The sequence below is a fragment of the Apodemus sylvaticus genome, chromosome 14, assembly GCF_947179515.1.
Source record: "Apodemus sylvaticus chromosome 14, mApoSyl1.1, whole genome shotgun sequence".
Taxonomy (NCBI): domain Eukaryota; kingdom Metazoa; phylum Chordata; class Mammalia; order Rodentia; family Muridae; genus Apodemus; species Apodemus sylvaticus.
In genome coordinates, this window is record NC_067485.1 from 29,664,926 (window position 1) to 29,681,429 (window position 16,504).

A 16,504-nucleotide genomic window follows, 5' to 3' on the forward strand; every position below is an offset into this window, starting at 1 on the left:
AGGCCTGAGCCAAGCCTTGCACGTGCTAAATTCACACTCCAGCCCTGAGATGTGCTCCGAGACCACTTTTGGATTTATTTGCCTAAATTGTGTGGATGTAGGGTCAAAACTGAAGCAGAATGCTACTGCAGGTTACTGCACTGCCGCTGATGATTTACAGCGGTTTCTACAAAATTTTTAAAATCCTCACTGAGCCAGTCAGTCTTCTTGGTGAAGAAGCAGGCAGTGTTTCTTAGCATAAGGAGAGAAGGCAAGCTTCTGAGGCAGGAGCAAAAGGAGCATGAGTTTAAGGCTAGCCTGGGCTACATAGTCAGTTTCAAGGCCAGCCTGGCCTACATAGTGAAATCCTGTCTCTCTCAGAAACAAAGCAAAAATAAACTTGGAGAATAGGGAAGGCAAGTTGGAGAGATGATGTGAGATTGAGAGCACTTCCTGCTCTTCCAGAGAGCCTCCTGAGTTCAGTTCCCATCACCCATGTCAGGCAGACAACCTCCTACCAGTCCAGCTCCGGGAGTCAGATGCCCTCTACAGGTGACCTTCTATAGGTGACCATACCCACATGCACATATATGCACATATCATTTAGAAAAGATAATTTTTAAAGCATTAGTGAAAAAGTAGGACCAGTCCCCTCAGAAAATGCAGCGCTAAACACTTTCAATCAGCTTGTGTGGTGTTTGCAAAGATCTGAGGAGAGAGTAGTAATGTCATTGATTGCAACAAGGTTTGTGATTTGTATATATGCAAATCATGTCTGTCCATTTTGTGCTCAGCCCGTGGGATGTCGCAGGAGTTTGAAATATTCCAAAAGGTCATCTGTGCTTTCCTTGGTTGGAGCAAAGATCTCTTGTGTTCCTGACCTTTCATGGTTATAAGGAAGAAAGTTATACTAGAGTCCAATAAGTTGACTAGCCTTGTCATATACATGTCTCAAATATTATACAGGATACATGCATAGATATATTCATCTTTCTTATGTGTTATATGTAACTCATTGTGCTAAATACATGTTTGGCCTAAATCTGATTCCATTCTTAAATGTTAAAATTTGGCCCAAGATAGTCTCCATTATGGTGAACTGAAACCTAGGTTAATCTGAAAGCAAGCTGTAACCTAACCTAAGAGTGTTGTCTGATAACCACGTGATGGAATTGAGCCAATCAGAGGCTACAGACACTCTGCCAAACTCAACCACCCACGAGGGGGAGAGGGAAGAGAGGCCCTCGGGTGGTGGTGGTGGTGCATGCTGACTTTAGATAAGTAAGTTGTTTCTGTAGGTCACTTCCTTTTCTCTGGCTATAAATGCAGTCTGTGCAAACTGTCTGTTGGAGACATTCATTCAGCTTCCTACTAGAGAGCTGCCTGTATCTAGAATCTTCTTTTTGTCCAAATAAACTGTTGAAACGAACTCAGCTCAGATTTTCTTTTATTGCTTGTCTCTGAAAACCATATTTTAGTTGGGTCCTCTCTAATTTTTAATCTGCTAAGTCTGGTCAGCTAAGCAAATTAGTGCTAAAATTGCTGGGTGGGCATCCTGAGACTTTCTCCCCAGCCTGTTGTAAACAGAGGCTGGTTAAGGTCGAGGTTGGACCATGACACCATTTGTGGTTCCAATGACATGCTGCTCTGTCTCCACGAGGAAGATGGAGGTGACAGCATTTGTAGCCTCTGGTTTTCAGTTAAAGCATAATTGCTTGCCAGAGAGTCACTCACAGATGCTTTTAGGTCATTAAGGCAAAGGGCAGGAGGAGAAGGAAAGAGAGAGTAATCTAGGGAATGCACGGTTCGTGCTCCCACCAGCTGTTCTGGAACGGTCTTTCTGCAGGGAAGAAATGTGGCAACGATTCGTGACTCTTCGGGCCCAGCGCGATGCTTGGGCTGGTAAAAAGCTTTGCTGCGTGTTTCCTCCGGGGTATTTGGGCTTTTGTTTTCTGCTGTGCTTTGCACAGAAGCTGGAAATATGCCTCCCCAAAGCGGACTTCCTCCCCCTTTATAAACTGACCCCTGGTGGTTGCTATAGCAACCGCAAAGAGAGACTGATGAACTGCCTAAACAAGTCCAATACTCAGGGCAAAGCAAGCGCTCAGGGAAGAGTGAGTGGGGAGGATGAATATGGACAAAGTGCACCCGCCCAACTCCTTCTCTCTCTTCTCCGCCCATCGCTTCTATCCCATCAGCCCCCGGGCGAAGACAGGGGATCTAGGAGGGCAGCATGCAGGGGCCTGCCTTTGATGCTGAGGAAAGGAACGCCAGATGACTGAAAATGAAATTTAAACATTTGCTCGGAGCTCTAGGCTAGAAATATGCCAACCTGACCTGGAAAAACAACTAATCCGAGCGGCTGCCACACCTGCTCCAGGCTGAGACGCCCTGCCTGATACCGGAAAGCTGGGCCACTCGCTCTGCCTCAGCTACGCTTGCTTTCATAAACTACACCAAACTGAGACAAAGGCTGAAGATTTCTGAGATCCGTGCTACTTGCAGTATGACTGTTGTGTGTGTGTGTTTTTTTTGGGGGGGGGAGGAAGAATGGATTGGAGAGTGCACCCTAAAATGTGAAGTCCCTAGAATTTGTAAATTATGAACGAACACACACATACGTGCACGCGTGTGCACACACACACACACACAGAGAGAGAGAGAGAGAGAGAGAGAGAGAGAGAGAGAGAGAGAGAGAACGAGTTAGTTCTCTCCAGGAACTTGGCTCCTGGTTGCAGGAAACCAACCAGGTTTCTGCGTGCAATCAGAGACCCAAAGATCAGTGTTATATTAGGTCTCCTCTCCTCTCCTCTTTCCTCTCCTCTCCTCTCCTCTCCTCTCCTCTCCTCTCCTCTCCTCTCCTCTCCTCTCCTCTCCTCTCCCCTCCCCTCCCCTCCCCTCCCCTGCCCTCCCCCCCTCCCCTCCCCTGCCCTCCCCCCTGCCCTCCCCTCCCCTGCCCTCCCCCTGCCCTCCCCTCCCCCCTCCCCTCCCCTCCCCTCTTTCTCTTCTCTTCTTCTCTAGTTAACTTGTCCCTTCCCCATTTAGCCTTTTTTTTAAGTGTTTGTGAATTATAGACTGTGTGCTATACATTACATCACAACTTTCCAAATCAGACTCCTGAAGGTGAAAGTCAGCTAAAGAATCTGCAGAAACCTTGCGTTTCTTTTGTCCTCGACATTGTCAGTACAGATTCCCACTTTATTTAGGAAAACCAATTTGCCTCATTTACTCTGTTAGGAAATCTAGCACAACGAACTGCATTTACAGCCAGCCCATCCGCGGGTGTGCGTTTTTAAATTTACTTGTCTAACAACAACAACAACAACAACAAAAGCATGTGAAGACACTTGGAGGGTCATTATCCCAAAATAATGATTAACAATGTAACAACTGTTTGCTGTGTTTTAGAAAACATCAGTGGTGGTGCAGCGGAAGGAAGCGCCAGGGCCGGGCCATGCCTAAATGCTCCCTCTGAGGAATGGAGCCACCAGCCAGACCTAATATAAAGAAGGTTTATCATCAAGAAGGGAAACGGGGCGGGTGGGGGGCAAATACGTCATTATTTCATTTTTGTTAGATACTAGAATACTCAGATTCAGAGACAGACAGCGGGATGGCTGTTGACAAGGGTGAGGGAGGATAAAAGGTTGGTCTGGAGGCATATAGAGCTCAGATGGTAGGATCCTTGCTTAGCATGAATGAGGCTGTGGATTCAGTCCCCAGTCCCCTGTGATGGCGCCTGGTAGTGTATTTGGTGTAAAGGAATCAGGAGGTCAAGGTAATTCTCAGCTACATAGTGAGTTGGAGATCAGCCTGGGCTGGGAAAGAGCCTGTCTCAGGATTTAAAATAAGGAGAAAAAAAAAGGTGTGTGTGTGTATATGTGTGTGTGTGTGTGTGTCTGAGTCTCTCTCTCTGTGTCTGTGTGCGTGAAAGACAGACAGACAGACAGACTTGTTGTTTATTCGGGTGCAGAGCTTTAGTTCTGGAAGTTCTGTGACTGGGTGGTAGTGATAATAACGTATACCACTAGGGATGCACGGAACAAAACTGCTCTGCATCCATGACGACGGCAGGCTTGGAGCCTGGAGAGATGGCTCAGTGGTAAAGAACATGCGGTACTCTTGCAGAGGAGTTGAGTTCAGTTCCCCGTACCCGCGTCAGATGTCCCACAGCCGCCTGTAACTCCAGCAGAGCTGATGTCCTTTTCTGGACCCCACAGCCACTTGCACTAATATACATTTCCTAGCCACCCCCATAATTAAAAAGAAAACATCTTTTTTTTTTTTTTTTTTTTTGAGACAGGGTTCCTCTGTATAACCCTGGCTGTCCTGGAACTCACTCTGTAGACCAGGCTGGCCTCAAACTCAGAAAACCGCCTGCCTCAGCCTCCCAGAGTGCTGGGATTTCAGGCATGCGCCACCATCGCCTGGCAAAAACACATCTTTAAAAAGATAAGCTTATGATATATGTATTTTACAATAAGAATAACGTAAACAATATATTTAACTAGTAAAAGAAGAATATTACCAGTTTAACATGATCAATGCTGAAAACAAATATTAAGGAGCTGCCTTGCATGCTTTCTTTCATACTTTCTTCAAAAACATGTGTACTTTTTACATTTTAGCACATCCAGAGGCCATGTGTCAAGTGGTTGCCAGCTGGTGGCTCCTATACAGGGCACACTGTCTTAGATAATCTTTGATGGAATGTGGCTTCAAGGCCTCTAGACAGATGTTGCTCGGCCACAGGTTCTCTAGAAACCACCAGCCAAGTGTCTGAGAGGCAGGAGACACCATGCCTGTTTTTGTCCCCCGTGCCTACCAACAAAGGATTCTTTTGTGACCAGATGTAGATTCCTCACATTCATCAATCTTCTGTAACCAGCTGGGTGTCCCACAATTCAATTCAGTTCTGACAACATCTACCTGGCGATAGCATCAGATCCCACAGGTGTGAATCTTAGCTTTGCCAAGTGGGACGGGGCATACTTGTGTTCTAAGCACTTGGGAAATGGAGTCAAGGGTATCTACGCCTCTATCATGAGTTGAAAGCCAACCTTGGCTACATAGCAAGTTCCAGGGCAGCCTAGACCACTTGAGACCCTGTCTCAAAAACAACAATAACAAAAGTAAGATGATAAAATAAAATTAAAAAAAAAATGCAAACAACCAAAAAGGATCTCAGTTTTGCCAGACTGCCTTTCTCCTTTAGATTTGGGAAGAAACTGTTTCCAGGCTGCTCTTACCCTATCTGATTTGTCTGTAAATCCAAGGCTCTCACAATTCTTTTGGGATCCATCCTTTACTAGAAGTCTTCTTCACAGGTCACAGAAATGCTTCCCTGACTCACCCAACCTATTATGAAAGGATACAACTCAGGAAGAGCCAAACAGAAGAGAAGTAGAAGACAAGGTATGGAAGATGGTGTGGGAAGGACCTATGCCCCACTGGGTATAACACCCTCCCAGCACACACAGATAGCACCTCAAGGCCCACTCTTGAGGGAATATCGTTTTATAGAGGCTCTGTCATGAAGGTACAATCAACTATTAGGCCAGTCTCCAGTCCCCTTCACTTGCCAGAGGCTGTGAGGTGAGGCTGAATGTTCTTGCCTGGTGACCAGCCTCAACAGCAGACCAGAAAAACAAAAGGTCCCTAGGACAAAAGATGCTCTATAGCCCAGGACATCCCAAGGGATTCAGAAGTTCTATACCAGGGACTGGGTCAAAGGTGACATATTAGGGCAGAAGAGGCTTCTCTATTGTTCTGGAAGTTATGAGCCATGGGGATCCCGTGCCAGGAATCGAGGACAATGACTCCCGTAGTGACCTGTTATTAGTCACAGTGTCCCCTCCTCATGTGTTCTGTGCTATGTCGGCTCCAAGGGGAGGGGGCTGCCTAACTGAAGGTCAGACATGCCTCCTCTACAGGCCAAGGGGCAGAGAAGTTCCAGAGCCATTGCTGGTGACACAGATGGCTCCAGGACACACACCCATCCTTAGGTGTGGCAAGGCACCTTGGTAGGGCTGAGAACACGCCTCTTGAGGCTCACTGGTCTCTGAGCACAAAAAGAGATGTCCTTGAGAACTAAGAAATATGGAAGGTAAATGACTTAAGGATGAACAGGGTTTCAAGGCTAACTTGCTTTTGATCCCTGTATAGCTCATTGATAAATGATTCTTTCCTATCTCCTTTCTTCCTTCTTTCCTTCCTTCCTTTCCTCCTCCTTCTCTTCTCCCCTCTTCATTCCTATTGTCTAGAAAGTCTGTCTTCTGTAAGTTTGATAGTAACGTGGTGGACAGTCTTTCCTGACACGGCATTGAAGAAACGTAACTATTTAACCAAGGTGCTGCAATGGGGACTTGCTGGTGAATTTCTGAAAGGATCTCTCTTGGGCTCTTTAGCATCCTCCTAGACCTCTGATGCTCCTCTGGGGAGGGCTCAGAGTCTGTGATACAGTTAAATTCACTGCTAAGAATCCCCTTGCCTCCAAAAACCACTCTCCCACCTGCCTGAAACCCACTGTACCAGCCACAGGGAAGACAGGTGAAGTGACTTCTGTTTGGTTCTGGCTGGAAAGACTTCCATCTTGTGGGACTGTCAGCTCTGAGGAAAGGGGACTGCTGGATCCTTTAAATGTGGCTTTTCTCGATTATCGCCCTGTCCATCCAGCTGTGCTGTATGCAGAATGCTTACCTCTTAACAAGGACCCAGCCACGTCCATCCTCTCTCCCCATCTGCAGTCTGAGCACTATAGAGTGTGAGCATTGGTGTATAAACAGGAAAAGGGGTCCAGGAAGAAAAGGTCTCCTGTTAGTGTCTATCATAGTTTTCCAGCCCCAGGGTCAGTTTCCTCTCTGGAAAGACGAGTGAACAGCTGTCACCAGCAGTCATAGCCCTGTTATCTCTGAGGACAGGAGGCTTTGTAGACAGATGCCAGGCTTGTTTCTTAAGGCAGGGAAGAAGGGGCGTGGCTACTGCCCATCCAGCTGCTTCTCCTAGGACTCTGCTCCCACCCCCCCCCACCCCACCCCCACCGCGGGGGCAGGGGCTCCCTGGAATTACACCCTATTTGGGCTCTCTGGTACTTTGCCTTCTTTACGTGTTGCCTTAGAAAGAATGCTGGTTGAGGTGATTCTCATTTTCAAAGCCACAGATTTGGCTGCATGGGCTCTGGAGATTCCCAAGATTGGGTAAAACCAGTAACTACCATATTTGGAGGGGCACTGTGGACCCCGTTCCAGGCCCCAACTGGGAAAGCTGGCTTTGTGAGGCATCCAGATACTCTGCCAAGGTCTGACCTCACCCACAGTGTGCTTCAGGCTTCCTCCTCAGCAGGCCGTGGATCTGAGTCGAGGCTGAGTCTCTTCTGCCTGCCCCTTCACCTGTCTCAACCTCAAGGCAGGGCTTTGTGGACACTGGAGACTTCAGCTGAGCCTGGGAGGCCCAGGCTCCAAGGCTGACAAGGACATTGGCATGCAGGCACAGCTTTGTCTCCCCTGGGGATTCACACCCCACAAATAAACATCCAACAAAGGCCAGATTCAGAGAAATGCTTCGGGTGTGGAACTGGAGCCACGTGGGACTTGGTGGGGACAGCCTGGGACAAGGGACCTGGGCAGGAAGTTGGCTCCTGGGGAGGGAAGGACGGCTTTACTGGAGGGATTTCTGGCTATTGCAGTTGGGCAGAGGCGAGGTGTAGAGGGAGCTCTCCTAGACAACACTTGTGTCCACGAGGCATAAACCAAGAAAACTGGAGTTCCCTCTTTGGCGTTCTGAATTAAAAATTGGATTCAGGGAGTCCCGGAGCAGAGCTGGAGCTGAAGCACCTTTCACAGCCTCCTCGCTCTTCCCGCTGACATCATGCCCCAGTTCCTGCTTGGATTTGCTTTGGGCAACATGGTTGGAATGTATCTGGCTCAGAGCTGTGGCATGCCAAACCTGGCTAAAAAACTTGAAGAGATTAAAAAGGACCTGGAAGCCAAGAAGAAGCCCCTTAGCTCCTGGTACCCGCCTGGTACTGCATTCTGGACCCACCAATTCCGACGTCCTGGGGGCCCTGCCTCAGTCATAGCCACACCCAAAGCTGTGTTCCTCTTTGGTCTCAGACCCCGTGTGTTGCCTCAGATCCAACAAGGGCCAGAAGTTTTACGTTTCCAGCATCTCCCCTTCCCCGGTATCTTCTGTTCAGCTGCTTCTGAGTCCTAAGACTGGAACTATGGTGCTAGGTTAGCAACTACAACCGTAACTGGTACTTACTCATCTGTGCTTTGGGAGTCCTACCTCCTGTTGTCAAGAAATGAATGGATTTGAATAGCTGCTGTGGATTTACTGTCTAGCAGTGATGACAGCAGCTTGCTAGACAAACTAAATTTTCTTAAAGTGATTAAAATCAGTATCTTCGAGCCAGTTTCTGGTGAATTAATCCATTTAGTATATATTGCTATCAAGGAGCTCCATGATTGGTAATTGAATCAATAAATCGTTCACTGGTTATTTTAAAGAATTGGATTCAGAATGAAGCTTGGGGCATAGTTTAATTACAATTTGAGAGTAAAGCAGCATAGCAGGCAAGCTAAAAATCCCAGGAATTTTCTGGAAGAGGGGAAATGGAGAAGAGCAAGCAAGCTCAGACTGTGAGGAACCGCACGGCCAGGATCGCAGAGTCAAGGAGCTGAATTCAAAGGGAAGCAGATTTCAGGCTCCCAGACCCAAGGTCTTACAATCCTGCAGGGACTCACGGTTAGAACTAGGAATCAAGGCGGCTTATTAAGAAAAGAAAGGCATTTCCAAGCAAGAGAATCGGCTGGCAAGCTGAGGAAAGCACCCCCAGCTTACTGGCTCATGTGTCATGTGACCCTAAGAAACTTTTACCCTTGTCCCCTGGGCTTCCGAAAGCATGTTCTGTTCATCAGAAGAAGCCCGGGTCAGAAAGTCCTCAGGACTGAAAGTCCTCCTCTTCAATCGGTGCCTGTCAAATGCCAACCTTGGTGCTTCAGCGCAGCGCATTCCCCTGCTACAGTAGGGAGAAGCATCAGTACTCCACACTGAGGTCCAGACAGGCACCGGCTGCCCTCAGCATCCAGCATTGCCTTCCCCACTGAGCTGCAAGCCCCACTCATGTGCTACAGGACTGCTGGGTGCTTGGATGAAGTACTTTTTTTTCCTCCAAAAGAAAACATTCTGAAGTATATTATAGCAAAGCATATTTTTGCATCTTTTTATAAGTTTTAAAAATATGCTTTGGGGAGCTGGAGAGATGATTTCTTGGTTAAGGGCACTTACAGCCCTTCCAGAGGACCTGGGTTTTATTCCCAGCCCCCACATAGTGGCTAACAACTGTCTGTAATTCGAGTTCTAGGAAATCTTGACTCCCTATTCTGATGTCTCTGGGCACCAGGCTCACCCATAGTATACAGATATGCAGGCAAAAACATTCATACACATAAACATAAATAAGTCTAAATTTTATGGGGCTGGAGAGATAGCTCAGTGGTTAAGAGCACTGACTGCTCTTCCAGAGGTCCTGAGTTCAATCCCCAGGAGCAGCTACATGGTAGTTCCCAACCGTCTGAATAAGATCTGATGCCCTCTTCTTGTGTGTCTGAAGACATATATATATGAGATTGTACTCAGGCCAGGGAGTGGTGGCACATGCCTTTAATCCCAGGACGTGGGAGGCAGAGGTAGGTGGGTTTCTGAGTTCAAGGCTAGCCTGGTCTACAGAGTGAGTTCCAAGACAGCCAGGGCTACACAGAGAAACCCTGTCTCAAAAAACCAAAACCAAACCAAACCAAAACAAAGAAATTGTACTCAGATCCCGAAATGGCAGGTTCATGAGCAGTGAACCTGGAGAGTCTACCTCCCAGTCCCCTCTCCCCTTGTAGGTTTGTTTATAGGGCCACAGCTTACTCCGGCTTTGGGACAGTGTGACATCAGGGTCCAGGCCTTGAGGCATCCTTCCTTCTCACAGGCTAATTCCAAGCTGTCAGTGAAGGGACTCAGGAACAACCCTCTGCTGGTGCCTGCTATCAAGAGCAAGCTGGAATCACAGGGCCAGTGGTGTTCACTCCTCCTTTCTGTCTGGGGAAGGACACGCAGCCGGGTGACTGGCTGCAGCTACCGAGGGTTGACATCTAACCTGGAGAAAACATTCCAGCTGGGTTTCAGGCCTCAGGCTCCCAGGCTGGGAGGTGAAAGGTTCGTCCTGGGAGGGGCTTGGCTTTCTTACAAAGAGCCTGTGTTACCTGAGGGTGTTTCTGTGCAGCCCTGGCCTGGGCTATGGGTTCTTTGTACAATGTGGTCTTCCAGGCCAGGACTGTAGGGTGGTACTCCGGCACCCAACTAGGCAGTTCCCTGGAGGCCACTCCCAGGTAAGCGGCTGGAGATTCAGGCATTCAGAAAAGATGGCTGGCTGCCTAGGAACTGGTAAGACTGGTTTGTAGGCTGCCAGCTGCCAAAAGATGCCAGGAGGCCAGGGTTAGGAGAAAAGTTCAGAGTGGGCAGAAGGCAGTGTCTGTGCCTGGAGTCCACAACTCTACATAAGGCCACCTCCTGTGGGTATGCTGGAACTGGCAGTCTCTTAGCTGATTGGGAATCAGTTAACCTTGAACAAACCCTGAACTTCTGGGATTCTCTCAAGGCCTGATTCTACTATAAACACTTGATACCATCTGAAAAAAAAAATTGGTCCCAAAAAACGTTTTCAAGCCAGGAGTATGGCTTGGAGTATGGCTTGTGTGTGGTGGTGATGGTGGTTGTTATGAAGGGACAATGTTCCTGTTGTTGAGGTATGGTCATCATGTCACTGTCCGAAGATGCTCTCCTTGGAAGTGGCTGTTACAGTTCTTGGAAGCCAATTCTGCCCTTTGGTGTGTCATAACGCTTCACAGCCCTGCCTTCGCCAGTGCACTTGAGGATTGACTCTATTTGTTGTTATAAAATACTTTTTCGAAGAGGGATGAGGATTCCTTGGCCTATGCTATTTACGGATGCTGCAGCTGAGGAAATACTTATTTTAGAACATTTGTCTCACTTGTAAGAAATTAAATAAGATGGATGTGGTGACTCAAGCCTGTAATCCCAGCACTTGGGAGAGTGAGGCTGGAAGTTAGGGAGTTTGAGGCTAGCCTGGGCTACAAAACAAGAAACAAGAGTGGCAGCTCCAAAGCAGCTTTTGGTTCTGGGGAAACAGGTTATTGTTTGTGAGAGAAACTCTGAATCAAATGCCCTAGTAAGAATCTCCCGATCAGCGGAGCTTTCTGGCTGTCTCCCTATCACGGTTTCCCAGAACCTCTGGGCAGAGCTGAGGCAGCCTGCTTGGGGTATCCCTCGCTCCACGCTTCCTTCCTCCCTCCATAGAGTTCAGCCGACCCGCGCCAGGCCAAACATTGTTCTCTCCGTCCTCGCTGGAGGAAAGTCCCTATGGCCCATTTTCTGAGCAGTGCTTTTCCACCCTTTCATAATCTCTCCCTGTGACCTTGAGGGGCAGGGAGAGAAGGCTTTGGCAAGGGCGCATTTCATGTGGAGCCAGAGCCCTGGTGTCTGTGCCCTGTGGCCAACATCCTACATCCTTCTGTGCTGGCACCTACCTGCGTCCGGGTATGAGTAGCGGTGTGTGTGTGTGTGTGTGTGTGTGAATCCGGGTATGAGTAGCTGTGTGTGTGTGTGTTTGTGTGTATGTGTGTGTGTGTGTAAATCCGGGTATGAGTAGCTGTGTGTGTGTGTGTGAATCCGGGTATGAGTAGCTGTGTGTGTGTGTGTGTGTGTGTGTGTGTTACTAGAGAAAGGCTCTGAAACAAGAGACAGGAAGAGAAAGCACAAAGAAATCAGCCGACTTTTCTAGGTCTGCCTGATAGATTTGATTCTTACCGAAGTCAGCGATAAACCCTGGACACCCTGTGTGTGGAAGTCCGTTCTTGCATGAAGATAAGGATAGTAGGAGAACAGCAAGGAACAGAAGGAAATGTTCCTTTATGAGAGGAGAGAGAAGAGGAAGGAGGAGGAAGAGGAGGAGCAGGCAGAGTGCCCGGTACAGCCAGGTCACCAGGCTTGGACGAAGGGCAGGAGGGCTTTACTCTTGGGGCCGCTCTCACGGCTGCCTTCTCTCTCCTGGCCTTCATTTCCCCCACCCTGGTCAGGGTGGCAGAGATTTTGCCAGTGTACCTCATCAGATGAAATGAAGGGGAAATCTGATTTGCCTCTAATTGGACTTACTGCAGGCAATTAGGGTTAAGCTGGCATGAGGGGGCTGCCAGATAGGGGGATTTTCAAGGCTGCTTTGTCATAGTCCCGGGTAATTCTGCCAGTCTCAAAGTGGTTGTAAATTAGGATATTGACCTACAGTATCATCTTTTAAATCAGATCATTTTGCCTGAAAATAATCAGTATAAAAACTGACACATTTTATACATTATTTATATCATATACATTTATATATAATAGATTCTGCATGGTATACAGCTTGTGCTTTGTATCTTCTAACTATATTCCAATTATCATTTATTCATCTGGAGGGTGAGATACACATACATATATATATTCTGCTCATATACTATAGATAGGACTGGAGAGATAGCTCAGTATAGAATACTTGATTAGCGTATGAAAGGTTCTGGGTTCAAGTCCCAGAATTGGAAAAAAAACCTCATACACACACACATACACACATTACACATATGGCATGTATATATAGATTTAGATATATAATCTGGTATATATATTATATGGCGTAGAGTATTTTATAAAGATAGGGTTTTTTTACTGGGCAGTGGTAGCACATGCCTTTAATCCTAGCATTGGGAAGGCAGAGGCCAGCAGATATAAGTTTGAGGCCAGCCTGGTCTATAGAATTAGTTCCAGGACAGCCAAGGATACACAGAGAAACCCTGTCTCAACAGACAAACAAACAAACAATAAACAAGGCAGGGTCTCTCTTTAAATGCGGAGCGTACTGATTTAGCCAGGCTGACTGGCCAGCAAGCTCCAGGGGTAAGCCTTTCTTCCCACTATCCCTGGGGTTTGAGGCATGTGCTCCCACGCTAAGCTCTGCTCTCAGGTGCGGGTTGGTACAGTGATCACTTTACAGACTGAGCCATCTCCCCAGCCCCAGGGCCACCACCTTCATTCAGCAGCCCACAGATCTTATTGGTTTGTTATCGGAACAGTAGTATGGATGCTTCAAATGCTGTATTTGTGTGCGTGCATGCATACATGCATGCATGTGTGTGTGTGTGTGTGTGTATGTGAGTGCATGTGCATGTGTGTGCTCACATGTGCACAAGTGGCCAGTAACACCAGCAACCCATGGCATTGTAGTCCTCGGGCCACATAAATAAATCTTCCCCTCCCCCCAGGGACAGAGCCTGCCACCTGCTTTCGTTATAGCAACTGCCATTTCTGTTTCCATTTCTGGTGCCCAGTGACCTCGAAGAGAGCTGTTGAGGAGAAGCATACAGACAGACACATGGTCTTTATCAGCTGGTGGGAAGCTGCTTAGACACAATGTGGCCCCAGTGTTTCTGGTGACAAATGCAGCCTCCTCAGCCACAATGTTTCCCTCTGGATGTACTAGGAAGAACATATTTTCTACTATAAACCTTGGATTTGTTTTTTTGGCAGCCACCCACTCCAGCAGATGCTATTAGACCTGCTATTCTGCACGTTCAGCGCTGGGCTTATTTTGTGACCTGGGTCCTTGATTGTTATTCTTCCTCAATAGGCTGACTGACTGCTGTAACCCCAAGGTGTGCAGACCTTTCTGAAGGAACCAGAGACATGGGGAACATGGCAGAGTAGGGCAGCCACAACTCCTTAAATTTTGAAGATTGTTGCCCAGAGCCTGGTAGCTTTTGTTCTGGGGTTAACTGCAAAGAATTACATAAGAACAAGCCAACCAAAATTCTGACGTAGATAGGAAGAAGATATACTTTCCTGGCCCCACCCCCTTACTAAGGAGAAATCAGTATCTGCTAAAGGAGGAAGAATCTTTTTTTTTTTTGAGGGTGTGGTTACTGGAAGATTTTCTATGCTCCTGTGGATGGCTTCATGGCCTGCACTGCTGGACTTAGTGGGTTATCAAAAACCAAAATCAAAAAACAATGTTGGGAGGACTTATAGAAGAGATATGGGGATATGGTCATATTTCATTGGAAACATGTACAAAATTCTCAGGAATAAAGAAAACCATGTGTGGATATCTAATAGATCCAAGTAACAAGTTCATTCTCCTGATAGCTACCCTTCTCCCTTCATGGCAACACTAAGCTACAGACTTCTGACTAGGTAGGTTCCATCTTCCAGAGCTCTACTGGGATGGCTTCCAAGACCTGAATCTGGGGACACAGTCAAACTGTGGCAACATTGCCCTTCCATTGTCAGCTTCAAAACTCGCCAGCAAAGTCCAGCAAAGTGATCGACAGCTCCCAGTCTTTTGTTCTCAGCTGGCGTTGCAGCTCGGCAGAGCCTCGGCCCTATCACCAGTGAGACCCCCATTAGTGTCCTGCTGCCTGTTTCCCACGTGTTCACTCACCCCCTAACCTAGCTCGTGGGTACTGAGCGATGTCGCTTCTCATTTTTGCTAGATTGTTAGCACACAGTTATCCCTCTGTATTCACTGGGGGTTTGGTTCCATGAGTCCCAGGGATACCAAAATCTATAGGCACTCAAGTACCATGTCTAAAAAAAAAAAAAAATGGTGTACTTGCACAGACTCCACCAGTCCTCCTTCACTTAATCAATCTCTCTACGTTATGTATAATATCGGCTGCAATGTGAATAGTTGTTATATTGCTTAGGGAAGTCATGACAAAGAAAACGTCATTACGTGTTCAGTGCATGCACAATTTTTAAAAAATATTTTTCAACATATGGTCAGCTGGATGCACAGATATAAAACCAATATACATAGAGAGCAGATGTGTGGGTGTATGTCCAGTACTTGGCAACCTGTTTAGCAGTAGGAAGCATATTGACACACATATATAGAAAGAATCACTTAGGTTATAAGCTTTCATTTAGCAGATTGTCTGCTCAGTCATGTATAAGGTCATACTATACTTTTTCCCATTAGATGAATGTGGTTTAAGAGGAAGAGAAATGGCTAAGGGACCGACTGGAAGGGCATTTGATACCGGGGACCCATGTGGTGGGAAGAGAAAACTGACCAGAGGAATAGATTCAAACTGGTTTCTCTGATAGGTTCTACTTCTGTCTTACAGATAGCAAGCCGCGGCCAACCGTAGTGTCTCTCCCATTATGCTCCACACTTCTCGTGTCTGTGTTCTTTTCAAATATTCCCTCAAATTTCTATCCCTCACCATTCTGTATCCGCCATCCTAATGAACATTTCTGGGCTGGAAACTCAATGGCGGCTTTGTAATTTGTGAGGTGGTTTTCCTATGTGTGCGTCTCACTAGATGATGGTGGTGGTGGGTGAGGAGACTGTGAGATCTTGTCATTAAGGAGTGACACATGGCACCAAAAAAAAAAAAAAAAAAAAAAAAAAGCACAGATACATCTCAGTAGCTATGTCTTCCGGCGGTCAGAATGCCCCTTTGTGATTAAGCATCCTTTGGCAGAAAGAACCTAACCTTAGCTTCAAGGATGCTAAATCACTTTCTGCTACCAGACGCTAACACTAATAAGGGGTCTGCATCCTCACTTCCAGCTTCATTATAATATCATTTGCATGGTTGGTTTGACTCCCAACAACTTGTGAGCTTTTCAAAAGGATCAAGGTCAGATATACCTTTCAGAGGAGATCTGATCCACCATGATTTGGGAGGGGAGTGGGGGAAATGTTACCTCACGATATGGGATTTACCTTATAAATATTCATAAAAAAAGTCTTTAAAATCCAGTAAAATCTAGTAAGCTGCTGTTCCCCACTCTGGGGTGCTCTTTCCCAGTATACTGTACCTCACTTTGCTAAATAAGCTTCTTTGCGAAATGTCTCCGGATCTTGGATGAATTCTTTCCTTTGAGAAGATGAGATTTAGGGAGAACCCCTTTTAGATTTGCTGTCAGTTGACTTCCGGATCCTTAGGATCGGTGAAACAGGACAGTGGTTTTAGTGACTCCCTCGACCAGGAGAGGACACAGGCTCTTTTTCTATCACTTAAAGCGTGTTCCAGGACGCTGTCACCACCAACTCCAAACTCACTTGCCCCTGTCTCTGGGTGGCTACGGCCTAGCTTTCCCATCCCTGGATTTCCTGCCTTGATTTCTGCTTGACGCCAGCAGGGCTTTCTGTTACCCGAATCCGCTCTGGCCTCTGGCCGATGCCCCCACGACTTGGCTCCGTGCTCTATAATCTGTAGACTGCACACACAGATCAGCTTTTTGACTCTGCCCTTGACTCCTAGTGAAGGCTCCCTACACTTTATACAACCCATCCAGAAAACAGAGCTTCATTGTTTTGACCAACACAATGCCTAGAGGATCAGAATGTTAACTGTCATACGGTTTTCCCTCGTGACCAGAAAGAGCAGTAGTGTCACACTCCCCAGGACAGAACAGCTGG